Here is a 14,043-nt window from a genome sequence, read left to right as displayed (position 1 = left end):
CTTGCATGCACTGGGATCCCATAAGCATTGGTTAAGTCCCAGCTGCTCCACTTCCCATCCAGGTCCCTGCTTGTGGCCTGAGAAAGCAGAAGAGGACAGCCTAAAACCTGTGTGAGAGACCCGGAAAAGGTTCCTGGCTCCTGGCTCGGGATTGGCTCAGCTCCCGTTGTTGCAGCCATTTGGGGGGTGAACCAGTAGATGGAAGATCTTTTTTTGGGCCCGATGCGGTGGCGCAAGTGGTTAAAGGTCCTCGCCTTGCACGCCCGGGATCCCATATGGGCGCCGGTTCTAATCCCAGCAGCCCCGCTTCCCTTCCAGCTCCCTGCCTGTGGCCTGGGAAAGCAGTCGAGGACGGCCCAAAGCCGTGGGAGGCCCCTGCACCCGCGTGGGAGACCTGGAAGAGGCTCCTGGTTTCGGATCGGCATAGCATCGGCCGTTGTGCTCACTTGGGGAGTGAATCATCGGACGGAAGATCTTCCTCTGTCTCTCCTCTCTGTATATCCGCCTTTCCAATGAAAAAATAATAAAAATAAATCTTTAAAAAAAAAAAAAGATCTTTTTTTGTCTCTCCTTCTCTCTGTAAATTTGCCTTTCCAATAATAGATAAATAAATCCTTGAAAAAAAAAAAAAGACTAGCTTACTAAAACTCAAAAGTCAGAGAGAAATTCTAAAGGAAACAAAACCGATTCATACTGTGAAAATGTGAGAAAAGATACTTCAATATTAAGATATTTTGGAGAGGGGAAAAGGGATATGAATGCTGTGCTATGGTTAAATGATGTTTGCCAAGACATCAGCACTGCCACTACAAAAGTATGCAATTGTTACGGGGAGGAGGGCCAGTTACTGCAGGAGCTCATGCTTCTTCAGCACAGATAGGCATCAGATCTACCTCTCTTACGGCTGAGCCCACAGCACAGAAAGTTGAAACCTAATGAGGAAAAACAGGTAGTTATCACTTGCTTCGGAGTTCTATTTGCTTATAGCAGGAAATAAGCATAAAGTCTTAGGTAGAACTTTGATTGATTCCAAGAGCTATAATGTGAAATAAAATTTTCCAGGTAAAGTCCAAAAAATGAGATGGAAATCCTCCACAAAAACTGAGTGGTCACAACATTTATACTGCAAATCATTCCACTCTGCAATAAGTTCAGATTAGCAAAATTGTTCATTGCAGTATCGCACACAATTATTAATATAGATATTAAAACTAAAAGAAACCTAATGAAAAAGACACTGTTTATATTCAGTCATGGTATAATTATAATAAGGAATAATATAAGCATTATTTTATGCATATTTATGATTAGGAAGAATGTCATATTAAACTTTAAAATGGAAAAAACAAAGTGACACCTACAAGCTTACATGTATTTATACACAAAAGAAAAAAGCCCACTCATTATATATAGATGAAAATGTCAAATACAACCATCTCTGAGATTAGGTTAATTTTGTAACTTCGGTCTATTCTCCTTTTACTACATAATACTTCTGTAACAAGTATTTTAATGCATACATTATTTTATAAAGAGAAAGAATACATGGAAATGACTTTATTCTCATTCGTTGCTGTATAGCCCTTTTTTCCCCAGCAAACCACTGTAACAGTCCCACACATAAACCACCACCTTCCCCAAACACATTAACTCAAGCTCATATAGTCACATCACAATGTTACAAAGCTGAAAAATGGCCTAGAACGGCACTGACAATTCTAACCTTAACCAAGCAGGGTCCTATCTGCTCACACACTTTCTCAATTGCATATTACTTTGATTTTGTGTTTTTTTTTTTTTATTGTTGTTAACATTGTATTATGTGATACAGTTTTATAGGCACTAGGGATCCCCCCCACCCCTCCCATACCCCTCCCCCCATGGTGGATTCCTCCACCTTGATGCATAACCACAGTTCAAGTTCAGTTGAGATTCGTTCCTTGCAAACACATATCTAGCATAAAGTCCAGCGTCTTATTGTCCAGATAAGTTTGCATATTACTTTGAGATGCCACATAACTGAAAACAAATTTGTGACGCGAGGTTCACATACAAGAGCTTCACTTTGCAAGACGCAACAATGTCCCTTCTAAATATCAATGGTCTCTTATAAACAGGCACACCTAATTCATAGCATTTTTGGATGCCAAGACTTCAAGAATATTTTTTTTAAAAAACTCTAGCTTAGAATTATGAAAATAAGCTGGGAAATCTCTAATAGTTCTAAAATAATTTCAGGGCAGGCTAAAATAATTTCAGAACCAGCTAAGTAAAATGCCCAAGTGGAAACACCCTTATCAATTCTTGCTAAATTATAGAACTGAATCATCATACTGTGTGACAGAAAACTTTTCTGAGTAATTCTGTCATGGAAAGCATTTCATTTTAGTCCTTGGCCCCACTCAAAATTGCTAATGGTGAAAAGGGCACTTAAAAGGGCTGGTTTCTGGACACTAGTCAAGACACCACTGTGATTCTGCACAAGCTTGCTTGCTGTTACTAAACCACTGGACACTCAAATTTATTATCAAAAGCAAGGAGAGAACGTGAAGAGACGAACCATCAGCATAACTCTAAGAAGTACGAAGAAGGCAAACTTGAGGGAGGGATGAGCTGGCCTTGAAAGGAGATAACTTACACCAAGATATTTTCAGATGGTGAACAGATCTGAAGCGACTTGTTTTTCCCTGCAGCATATAAAACAACACACAGTTGGCCTTCACAGCAGAGCCTCTCCCTGTGCTTTCCAGAGCAGAACCATTTCTGTCAGGGAGGAGGTGACATCATCTACCAGATGAGAAACTAAGCAGCAGTGTGTGACTGACTGCAGCGTTTGAAATACACATATAACCTGGCAACACCAGAGGCCGGTCACATGCACATTCCCCAAACAACTAGAGTTTTATCTCCACAGGTCATAGAGAAGATATCCCAGGGATCAATTCAAAGACTCACCAATGATCTACAGAGACATGTCAATAATTCCTACATTGAGAGCACCAACAGAGGACCCAGCATGATAGCCTAGTGGCTAAAGTCCTCACACTGCATTCGCCAGAATCCCAAATGGTCGCTGGTTCATATCCTGGCTGCTCTACTTCCCTTCTGGCTCCCTGCTTGCCACCTGGGAAGGCAGTAGAGGAGGCTCCTGGCTCCTCTGGCTTCAGATCAGCTTAGCTCCAGCCACTGCAGCCACTTGGGTAGTGAACCAGCAGATGGAAGATCTGCATCTCGTTCTCTCTCCAAAAATCTAAACTTTCCAATAAAAATGAGCAAATCTTAAAAAAAAAAAAAACTGTGCTTTTTGAAAGCAAAATGCAAACTCTGAGCTATTTAAAAGAAAAACAAAACAAAAATGCCAAAGTATTTCCCAAACACATACACATACACAAAAAATAAAACCTAAACCAACCCAGTTGTAGCTATTGGATCAGAAGCAATCTCCGGGGTCATAGTTAACTGACACTACTGAATGCTTTCCTATCTACACCCTTGCAGGTGAGAGGTACAATATGTTCTCCAAATACTCAGAAATGTATGTGAAATGTCAGCCTGCCTCCTGAAAAATATTACTGAGCACAAAGCTCTAAGCAACAGTGCTTAAAAAACTGTACCATCACCACAATATTGAACCATGAACCAAGCTGATTACAAAAACCAAGCCACACTTCAGGGAAAAGCTAACTCATGGTAGCTTTCTTTTTTTCCAGTGAAAGTCAGAAAGGCAAGACGCTCCTAGAAGCAAATGTTCAAAAACAGTTTGGTCTTTTAGTCCTCATCCCAGTTCAGGGTAACTAAAAACAACAGAGCAAGGACTCAGCAGATTTATCAATATTTACTTTCATAACACAGTCTACATGCAGCACCTTTACAGCTAGTATCTCTGAACACTTGCTTTCTAATTTGGAAAATGAAACAGTTACAGTAATTAGATAGTTCTGTAATCTATCTCTTTATAGTTCTACAAAGGTAAATTTTATGTTTCACAGGCCTCAAGTATACGTCACTTGGCAACAAAACACTGCTTGGAATTATTAAGGGGAAAAAAAACCCTCAAGTCCTTCCTTAAAAGACTTGAGTCTCCTGTATAAACCACTCATGGCCAAGAGGTATTCGAGATTTTTGGCAGATGGCCACCTCCCAACTCTATTTCCATATCTGGCTCTGCATATCTTGAAAAAACAATGAACAGATTTTATTGGATCAGGACAGGCATACTTCAGCACAGAAACCCCAGCTTTAATGATATCATAATAAACATTAAGGGCCCCAATAAATGCACTTTGAAACAACTGTATACTACCAAAAAAAAAAAAAAAAAGAAAAGAACCATAGAAAAGGTAACACACCTAACCACCCTATAAACAAAATTAAAACAAACCCCATTTTCTCATTCTCTAACCCAATTTTCCCTGTTCACCCCTCCTTAACCGACCTCTGCGAGCCATACCCTGTCAGCTTCATCAATCCTTTGGAACAGTGCTTATTCTAGGTTCCTACTATATTGCTCTGTTAAATATAAACCAAAAAAAAGAAAAAAAGAAACAAGACAAATAGATACGTTAAATTCCTTAAGTGATGCTTAGATCACCTCAGGGAACTGCTCCAAGAATCAAATGGTTATAAATGAATACATACCGTATGTACCCATTACAAATAAACAGACTGGAATTTCACAAGAGGAAGAAAATGATTGGAGACAAGAGTTAAGAATGATGGAGAAGCTGAGATTTAAAGGAAGTTTATTTTAAACAGAAAACGGTCAAAGAATTAAAAGCTTATAGCAGGGGCTGGGGCCCTGGCTCAACAGGCTGATCTTCTACCCTGCAGCACCGGCATCCCATAAGGGCACTAGTTCGTGTTTTGGCTGCTCAGTTTGAACCCAGCTTCCTGCTTACAGCCTGGGAAGGCAGTGGAGAGTTACCTAAGTCCTTGAAGCCCTGCATGCATGTGCCAGATCCAGAAAGCCTCCTGACTCCCGGCTTGGATCAGCCGAGCTCTGGCTATCAGGCCCCTTAGGAGAATGAACCAGTAAACGAAAAGCCTGTCTCTCCCCTCTGTAAACTTACCTTTCAAATTAAAATACAGAAATCACTCTTTTTTCAAAAAAAGAAACTTACAGGAGACATGAATTTAGGGGTAAGTGTTATGAAGTTGTTGCTTGTGATGCCTGCAACACATATTTATGCTGGTTCAAATCCCAGTCCTGGCTATTTGGGGGTGGGGAGCAAACCTGTAACATAGCGGGTTAGGCTGCTCCCTATGATGCCAGCATCTCATATGGGCATTACGTTGAGTCCTGGCTGTTCCCTGCTAATTAATGTACCTGGGACAGCAACAGAGGATTGCTCAATGGCTTTGACCCTTGTCACCTGCATAGGAGACCTGACCATGCTGCTGGCTATTCATGGAGGAGAGATGGAAGATCTTCTTTGACTCCTTTCTCTTACTATGTAATTTTGCCTTTCAAATAAGTAAACAATGATCTTGTTGCCATCTTTACCTCAAGCAAAAATACTCCAAAATTGGGCCCTGCACGATAGCATAGTGGCTGAAGTCCTCACCTTGAGCACGCCGGGATCCCATGTGGGTGCTGGTTCTAGTCCCAGAGGCCCCACTTCCCATCCAGCTCCCTGCTTGTGCCCTGGGAAAGCAGTTGAGGATGGTCCAAAACTTCGGGACCCTGTTCCTGCGCGAAAGACCAGAAGAGCTCCTGGCTCCTGGCTTCAGATTGGCTCAGTATGAGCCATTGCAGCAGCTTGGGGAGCGAACCCATCAGACTTAAGATCTTCCTCTCTGTCTCTCTTCCTCTATCTGTATATCTGCCTTTCCAATAAAAATAAATAAATCTTTAAAAAAAAAAACACTCCAAAATCTTACTAGGGAAAATGTGTAGCTTGATGAATAAAACAACCACTTCCCCTTTAACCAGCTCACATCAAGATTATAGTTTTCCATTGTATCAGCAAAGAAAGACATGATAATAAAATAGTAGCTCTTGAGCCCGGTGCTGTAGTCTAGTGGCTAATGTCCTTGCCTTGCATGCACCAGGATCCTATATGGCTGCCAATTTTAATACTGGTGGCTCTGCTCCCATTCAGCTCCCTGCTTGCGGTCTGCAAAAGCAGTCAAGGATGGCTCAAAGTCTTGGGACCCTGCACTCACCTGCAAGACCCAGAAAAGAATATGGGGCTCCTGGCTTCAGATCGGCTCAGCACCAGCCATTGCAACCACTTGGGGAGTGAACCAGCAGATGGAAGACCTTCCTCTGTCTCTCTCCTCTCTGATTAACAGAGTTTTTTTTTCCTAAGATTTCTTTATTTTTATTGAAAAGGCATATTTACAGAGAGGAAGAGAGACAGATCTTCTGTTAGTTCCCTCACCAAATGGCCACAATGGCCAGAGATGAACTGATCTAAAGCCAGGAGCCTGTAGCTTTTTCCATGTCTCCCACATGGGTGGCAGGATACCAAGGCTTTGGGCCATTCTCTGTTTTCCAGGCGACAGGCAGGGAGCTGGATGGGAAATGGAGCAGCTGGAACATGAAATGGTGCCTATATGGGATCCTGGTGCTTGCAAGGCAAGGATTTAGCTAATGACTAGTTCTTTATAAATGACTCCGGACTTAGGAAGCAACAAGAGTAACTAATGAAAAATAATGACAAGGCCCAGCATGGTGGCCTAGCGCCTGAAGTCTTCGCCATGAACACGCCAGGATCCCATATGTGCGCCAGCTCTAATCCCAACAGCCCCACTTTCCATCCAGTTTCCTGCTTGTGGCCTGGGGAAGCAGTCGAGGATGCTCTGCACCCACGTGGGAGATCCACCCCTGGCTCCTGGGTTTGGATCAGCTCAGCTCTGGCTGTTACAGCCCTATCAAAAAAAATAAAAGGGAGGGAGGCTAAAACTCCCCTGTGGAGAGAGAAAACAGAAAACTCTCTCCTTACTTACAATAAAATATCAAACAAAATGGTATCTGGTAATATTCTGACCAGGACAAGGGCAAAGCCCACTATTTTACTTGCAAATTTCAGTTCCTCAGTACAATGAGATGATCTATACTGCTTCATTTTTCATTAGAGTAGAGGAGAAGAGAAGAATGGGACCAGCATTGAGGCATGGCAGGTAAAGCCACCCATTTGGGTACCAGCTCATGTCCCTGGCTGCTCTACCTCTGATCCAGCTCTCTGCTAATGGCCTGGGAAAGTGGTAGAAGATGGCCCCTGCCACCCATGCGGGACACCCAGAAGTAACTCCTGGCTTTGGCCTGGCCCAGCCCTGGCCACTGAGGATATTTGAGGAGTCAACCAGCTGATGGAAGATCTATCTCCCTCCCTTTAATTATACCCTTCAAATAAATAAACAAATCCTAAAAGCAAAACAACAGATCAGCTTACAAGTAATTTATACTATACACAAAGAAAACAGACTGCAAGGCACTGTGTCACTGCATGGAGGTCCACATGCTATCTCAGAGTCACAGCTGCAGTCTGGTTACTCTTCATTTCCAACCCAGCCTGGGCGATGGTTCAAACGCATTGGTTCCAGACACCTATGTGGGAGACAATGATGGGGTCCTGGCTCCTGGCTTTGGTTCAACCCAGCCCTGGCTATCATGAACAACTGGAGACTGAATCAGAAGACCGATCTCTCTTTCTCTCTGCCACTCGACCTTTCAGATAAAAAAAAAAATTATTTTTATTAGAAAGGCAGGATTTACAGAGAGGAGAGAAAGATTTTCCATCTGCTGGTTCACTCTCCAAGTTTCGCATGGCAGGAACTGGCCAATCTGAAGCCAGGAGCCAGGAACTTCTTCTGGGTCTCCCAAGTAGGTGCAGGGTCCCAAGGGACATGAACCAGTTCCCACATGGGATCCCAGTGATGAAAAGGCAAGATTAGCTAGTTGAGCCGCAACACAGGGTCCCAAACAAACAAATCTTAACACAAAATAAGCAAAAAAACACAAAAGTGGGGACACAACACCCACAAGTACCTCTACCACTGAAGTCTCCAGAATACAGAACAATTTACTTGTGATGAAATTAATGAAGCTAACTCTACTAAAAACATATCAGGCAAAAATACTACAATCCTGTCTTTTTTGGGGTTTCCTTCAGCAATTGGCAGCGGGGAGAGAAAGCGGGGAGTGGGGGGGGGGGGGAGATGACCAAGAAAAGCAGTGTGGATCTCCTTCCAAATCACCTGCTTCTGATGAACATCACAAAGGTGAACGGTGACTTTTTTTTTTTTTAAGATTTTTTAAATTGGGCCCAGAGTGATAGCACAGTGGTTAAAGTTCTCGCCTTGAGCACGCCGGGATCCCACATGGGCGCCAGTTCTAATCCCGGCAGCCCCACTTTCCATCCAGTTCCCTGCTTGTGGTCTGGGAAAGCAGTCAAGGTTGGCCCAAAGCCTTGGGACCCTGCATCCGCATGGGAGACCCGGAAAGAAGTTCCTGGCTCCTGGCTTGGGATCAGCTCAGCTCCAGCCGTTGCGGCCGCTTGGAGAGTGAATTATCTGACGGAAGATCATCCTCTCTGTCTCCCCTCCTCTCTGTATATCTGCCTTTCCAATAAAAATAAATAAATCTCTAAAGAAGTTGTAATAAAAAAATAAAGAAAATTCATAGTGAAGAACATTCTACAAAAAAAAAAAGATATTTTTATTGTATTTTTATTTTTATTGAAAGTCAGGTCAGGAGATACAGAGAAAGATCTTCTGTCTGTTGATTCATTCCCCAAAAGTGGCCATAATAGCCAAAGCTGAGCTGATTTGAAGCCAGGGGCCTCTTCTGGGTCTCCCACATGGGTGCAGTGTCCCATCCTCCAGTGCTTTCCCAGGCCACAAGCAAGGAGTTGGATGGGAAGCAGGGCCACCAGGATTAGAACCAGCACCCCTTTAGGTTTCCGGCAGACACAAGGCGAGGACTTACCCACTAGGCTACGATGTCAGGTCCAGTAGTGACCATTTCGAAACGTCCTACTCAGAAGGTGAGGGAGCTCTCATTCCTGTCGATATAAGGTTTCAAGTGTATTTACTTGGGGGACTAACGTGATTTTTATCACAAGGCTACTATTTCAGAGGAGCAATGTAACCCTTAGCATAATAACTTGCCTTTCTGACCCTTCCACTGACTTTATATTAGCTCTCCAAAACAGAAGCTCTTCACCTTTTTTTCTAGTTAAAGGGGCATAAAATAGATTAATTTCATGCTCTGATGGTCCACATGCAGTTCAACCAGAGATAAAGAAACAAGATCTCCGAACACTGGCTTGACAGACCTTGGCACTGTTAACAGCACCTCATCAAAGCTGATTTTATTAAGAAGTGCCACTGTTCAAATATAGGAATGGAGAACAGGAAATAACTTTATTTTATACACTAAACAGCTGAAATGACACAGCAAACTTCATCGTCTCTACATTATTTATAAAGTGTAATAATGAACACACAGGTACCAATATTACGAGGCAGAGAGTTAAAAACATTTGTGGCCCCGGCGCGGTGGCGCAAGTGGTTAAGGTCCTCGCCTTGCACGCCCGGGATCCCACATGGGCGCCAGTTCTAATCCCGGCAGCCCCGCTTCCCTTCCAGCTCCCTGCCTGTGGCCCGGGAAAGCAGTTGAGGATGGCCCAAAGCTTTGGGACCCTGCACCTGCGTGGGAGACCCGGAAGAGGCTCCTGGCTTTGGATCGGCATAGCATCGGCCGTTGCGCTCACTTAGGGAGTGAATCATTGGACGGAAGATCTTCCTCTGTCTCTCCTCTCTGTATAACTGCCTTTCCAATAAAAAAAATAATAAAAATAAATCTTTAAAAAAAAAAAAAACATTTGCAATGTCAGCATCCCATACCAGAATATAAAGCTTGGGTCCTGACTGCTGTGCTTCCAATCCAGCCCCTTGCTAATGTGCAGACAGAGGAAAACAGCCTAAGTGCCTGGGCCCCTACTACCCAAGGAAGAGACTTGGAGTTCCAGGCTCCTGGCTTTGGCTCTGTCATGCCTGTTGCAACCATCTGCCTGTCTTCAAAACACATAGCAAACAAGTCTTCTTATAAAAATGAATGCATATGGGGCCAGCAATGTGGGTAGTGAGTGAAACCTCTTTCTACAACACGGGCACCCCATATGAGAAATGGCTTGTGTCTGTCCTGCCCCACTTCCAATCCTGCTCCCAGCTGATGATCTGGGAAAAGCAGAAGATGGCTCAAATGTGTGGCCCGATGCCATGTAGGAGACCCAAATAAAGCTCCTGGCCTCGGTCTGCCTCAGCCCTAACAGTTGTAGCCATTTGGGGAGAAACCTGCAGACGGAAGATCTGTGTATCTTCCTCTCTCTGGGTAACTCTCTCAAATAAATAAGAAAAAAAAGCTGATTTCAAAATTATTAAAAAGTTGATTTCATTTATATTTGCCTCATCCAAATTCAAGCATGACAGCTACTCCACTAGAAAAGATGTTAAACGTCTCTTAGACATTAGGGCTTACTGCACCTTCTGTATTTCACAGGTCAACTGTACAGAAGACCAGCTATAGTTTAAGTGGTATCTAGATAACAGTTGATCGCAGGCAGGGAACTCCTCAAAATCACGTCTTCCTAATGTGACTGTCCCCCACTTTTCTGAACTCTAAGGTTATGAACGGCTTCTCTAACACAATCAGGCTGTTGTGAACTCTGACAATCATTTCACATCTACTTTCCACATCACAAATGAATCATGACTTTAGAATTTCAGAGTTTCACCAAAACTGAAGCAGAGTTCAGGGAAACATCTAAGAACAAGAAACCAGTTTTAAGATGAGTTCAGCAAATACACCTGGCTCCCACACCTTGCACTTGCTCCCAGGTTAGCCTTCTTTTTTTTTTTTTTTTTTTTTAAAGATTTATTTTTATTATTTTTTATTGGAAAGGCGGATATACAGAGAGGAGAGACAGAGAGGAAGATCTTCCGTCCGATGATTCACTCCCCAAGTGAGCGCAACGGGTCGATACTATGCCGATCCGAAGCCAGGAGCCTCTTCCGGGTCTCCCACGCGGGTGCAGGGTCCCAAAGCTTTGGGCCGTCCTCGACTGCCTTCCCGGGCCACGGGCAGGGAGCTGGAAGGGAAGCGGGGCTGCCGGGATTAGAACCGGCGCCCATATGGGATCCCGGGCGTGCAAGGCGAGGACTTAACCACTTGCGCCACCGCGCCGGGCCCAGGTTAGCCTTCTTTAACAGCTAAAGAAATCAAACTATCACTCTTGCCAATTTCCTAGTTCCCTTGTCACCATCCAAACTCTTCTCCAATCACAAATAAAGCCCTAACCCTATCCTGCATTAGCTCAAACATGTTATAATACCTAAAAACATCTTTTAAAGAAGAAAATCTATTAACATGTACTGGGTCATGCAAATGGGGCAGCACTGAAGATGCTGTTTGGGATGCTCATATCTCTTGAGGGCCTGGTTCAAGTTCTGGCTCCTCTACCGGCCTTCCAATCCAGATTCCTACTAATAATGCACACCCTTGGAGGCAGTTGATGGTGATTCAAGTGCTTGAGGTGCCACCACCCACGCAGGAGACAGAGTGGTTTCTGGGTTCCGGTTTGGTCAGGGCCAAGCCCTAGTTGTTGTGGGCACTTAGGCAGTGAGCCAGCAGTGGACAGATCTCTGTCCCTCCTTCTCTGCCTTATGAACAAAAACAAACAAACAAAAAAAAAAAGAAAAAAATTTAGAAAATTCACTAATCTCAAAGCTAAGTCAACATGCAGATACACAAGAAAAGATTCAGAGAGAAGCAGAATCAGAGATCTTCACTCCCTGAATGTCTTCAACAGGCAGATCTGAAGCCAGGAACCTCCTCCAGTCTCCCACCTGGGGGGGCAGGACCCAAGGACTTGGGCCATCTCTCGCTGTTTTCCCAGAGCATAAGCAGGAAGCTGGATTGGAAGTAGAGCAGCCAGGACAAGAATCAGCACCTTGGGGCCTGGTGCAGCGGCCTAGTGACTAAGGTCCTTGCCTTGAACACATCTGGATCCCATATGGGCGCAGATTCTAATCCCAGCAGCCCTGCTTCTTTTCCAGTTCCCTGCTTGTGGTCACTTGGGGAGTGAATCAGAGGGAAGATCTTCCTCTCTGTCTCTCCTTCTCTGTGTGTTTGACTTTGCAACAGCAATAACAAAAAGAATCCGCACCCATATGGGATGTTGGTGCCACAGGCACCTTAGCATACATGCCATCCTCAGAATTTTCCTTAATTTGGTTGTTTCAGTAGAAGTCAAAGAAGCACAGGAGGGTCTACCAAAGTTTAAGAAATGTAATCTAAAGCAATTTATTTTTTTTAAAAGATGTATTTATTTGAAAGACAGAGTTGCACAGAGACAGACAGGAGTATAAGAGGTAGAGGGAAAGGTCAGGGCTGGGCCAGGTGCTTTATCCAGATTTCCCACACCACTGCAGGGGCCGAAGCACTTAGGCCATCTTCTACTGCCTCCCCAGGATCACCAGCATGGAGCGGGATTCAAAGTGGAACAGCTAAGACTCAAACACTTACCTAAGGGAAGCCAGCACCATCGTGCCAGTCCCAGGCAATTCATTTTTCACTTAAGACTTATTTTTTCCAGAGGTTTTTTTTTTTAAACCTTAAATTCATTTCTAACAAATTCAATGTGATTTGTAGATACATTAACTTGGACATTCTTCACCTTGATTTACCATTAAGAGTCAAGGAGCTATAAATTCACTGAAATGTACTATTTGACCTGTTTAAAGCAAAACAGAACTGCCCATCCCTAAGACCAGGCATAAAACATAAAAAGATACACAGTAGGGCCCGGCGCGGTGGCGCAGTGGTTAAGGTCCTCGCCTTGCACGCCCGGGATCCCATATGGGCGCCGGTTCTAATCCTGGCAGCCCCGCTTCCCTTCCAGCTCCCTGCCTGTGGCCCAGGAAAGCAGTCAAGGACGGCCCAAAGCTTTGGGACCCTGCACCCGCGCGGGAGACCCGGAAGAGGCTCCTGGCTTCGGATCGGCATAGCATCAGCCATTGCGCTCACTTGGGGAGTGAATCATCGGACGGAAGATCTTCCTCTCTGTCTCTCCTCTCTGTATATCCACCTTTCCAATAAAAAAATAATAATAAAAATAAATCTTTAAAAAAATAGATACACAGGTATCTAATAAGATACCTGAAATAGGAGGCAGAAGAAAACCGAAGACACATCAGGTAATTTCTTATGACTCCTAAATTGGCCTAATTGGGCAGGTAATTCCTGAGGCTTAATCAAACTGTGGGGCAGAATCACTGCTTTAAAGGTCGACCTTGGTCTCTAACAGAATACCTGAGTTCAGCACTGCAAAGTTCGCTTAAAGACCACACCCATCCACCCTCTTCTCTGGATGTGGGAACAGTGGCAATGGGTTACAAATTAAAAAGTTAACATACATACAAATTCTATCACTTTTCACCCCTCCCTTGTAATGTGTGGGAGGCAACATGAGTTGCTGCGGCCCTCTAAGGCTGTCACAGGAAAGGTAAAAATCATCTCTCAAGAAACTAAAAATAGGAGCACATAAATAAAACGACAGCTTGTGAAGAAGCTATTCGTGACTATCAGCTCTTCTCACTTGAGCTGCAGTGTTTAAGGTGGAATCATCACCTACTGAGGTAATTCCAAATGGCAAGGACGCAATCTCAGGCCTTGAGGTAATGTCAGCAAGGCGCCCAGCCTCTGGCAGCCCCTCCTGTTTCCAGCGCAAAGGCAACAGTCACAGCGGGACAACTAGGATGGAAGCTCTAGAACAGTTTCTGACTCACGAAACTCCCCCACCCAAACACATTTTCCCTCCTACACAAAATCTGTTGCTGTCCTTGTGGGCCTCCCTCAATCTTCCTTAGTTCCTAACTACTCCCGTTCCCCCAAGTTCCAGCTTCCTGACACATCCCAAGCATTCTTCCCATCATTTCCTATTATGCAATAGTCCCCCCACCCGCAGTACCTGGAGCGCAAGCTCACACCCCCAGCTTTGACATGATTTCCAAAACCACCTCGCTCCTGCACCTTCA

The 14,043-nt window shown here is 44.2% G+C and overlaps 1 protein-coding gene across 4 annotated transcripts in view; it reads right to left on the bottom strand.

Annotated features, from left to right (window-relative positions):
* Positions 1–14,043, bottom strand: part of PIP5K1A (phosphatidylinositol-4-phosphate 5-kinase type 1 alpha) — a 49,980-nt gene that overhangs the window by 34,832 nt on the left and 1,105 nt on the right. The gene's annotated exons all lie outside the window — the stretch shown is intronic.

The sequence above is a fragment of the Ochotona curzoniae genome, unplaced genomic scaffold (genome assembly GCF_017591425.1).
Source record: "Ochotona curzoniae isolate NIBS_2020 unplaced genomic scaffold, NIBS_Ocur_1.0 scaffold_1037, whole genome shotgun sequence".
NCBI lineage: Eukaryota > Metazoa > Chordata > Mammalia > Lagomorpha > Ochotonidae > Ochotona > Ochotona curzoniae.
Note: the sequence above shows the minus strand (reverse complement) of the source record. Positions and strands in the feature narration are given on the sequence as shown.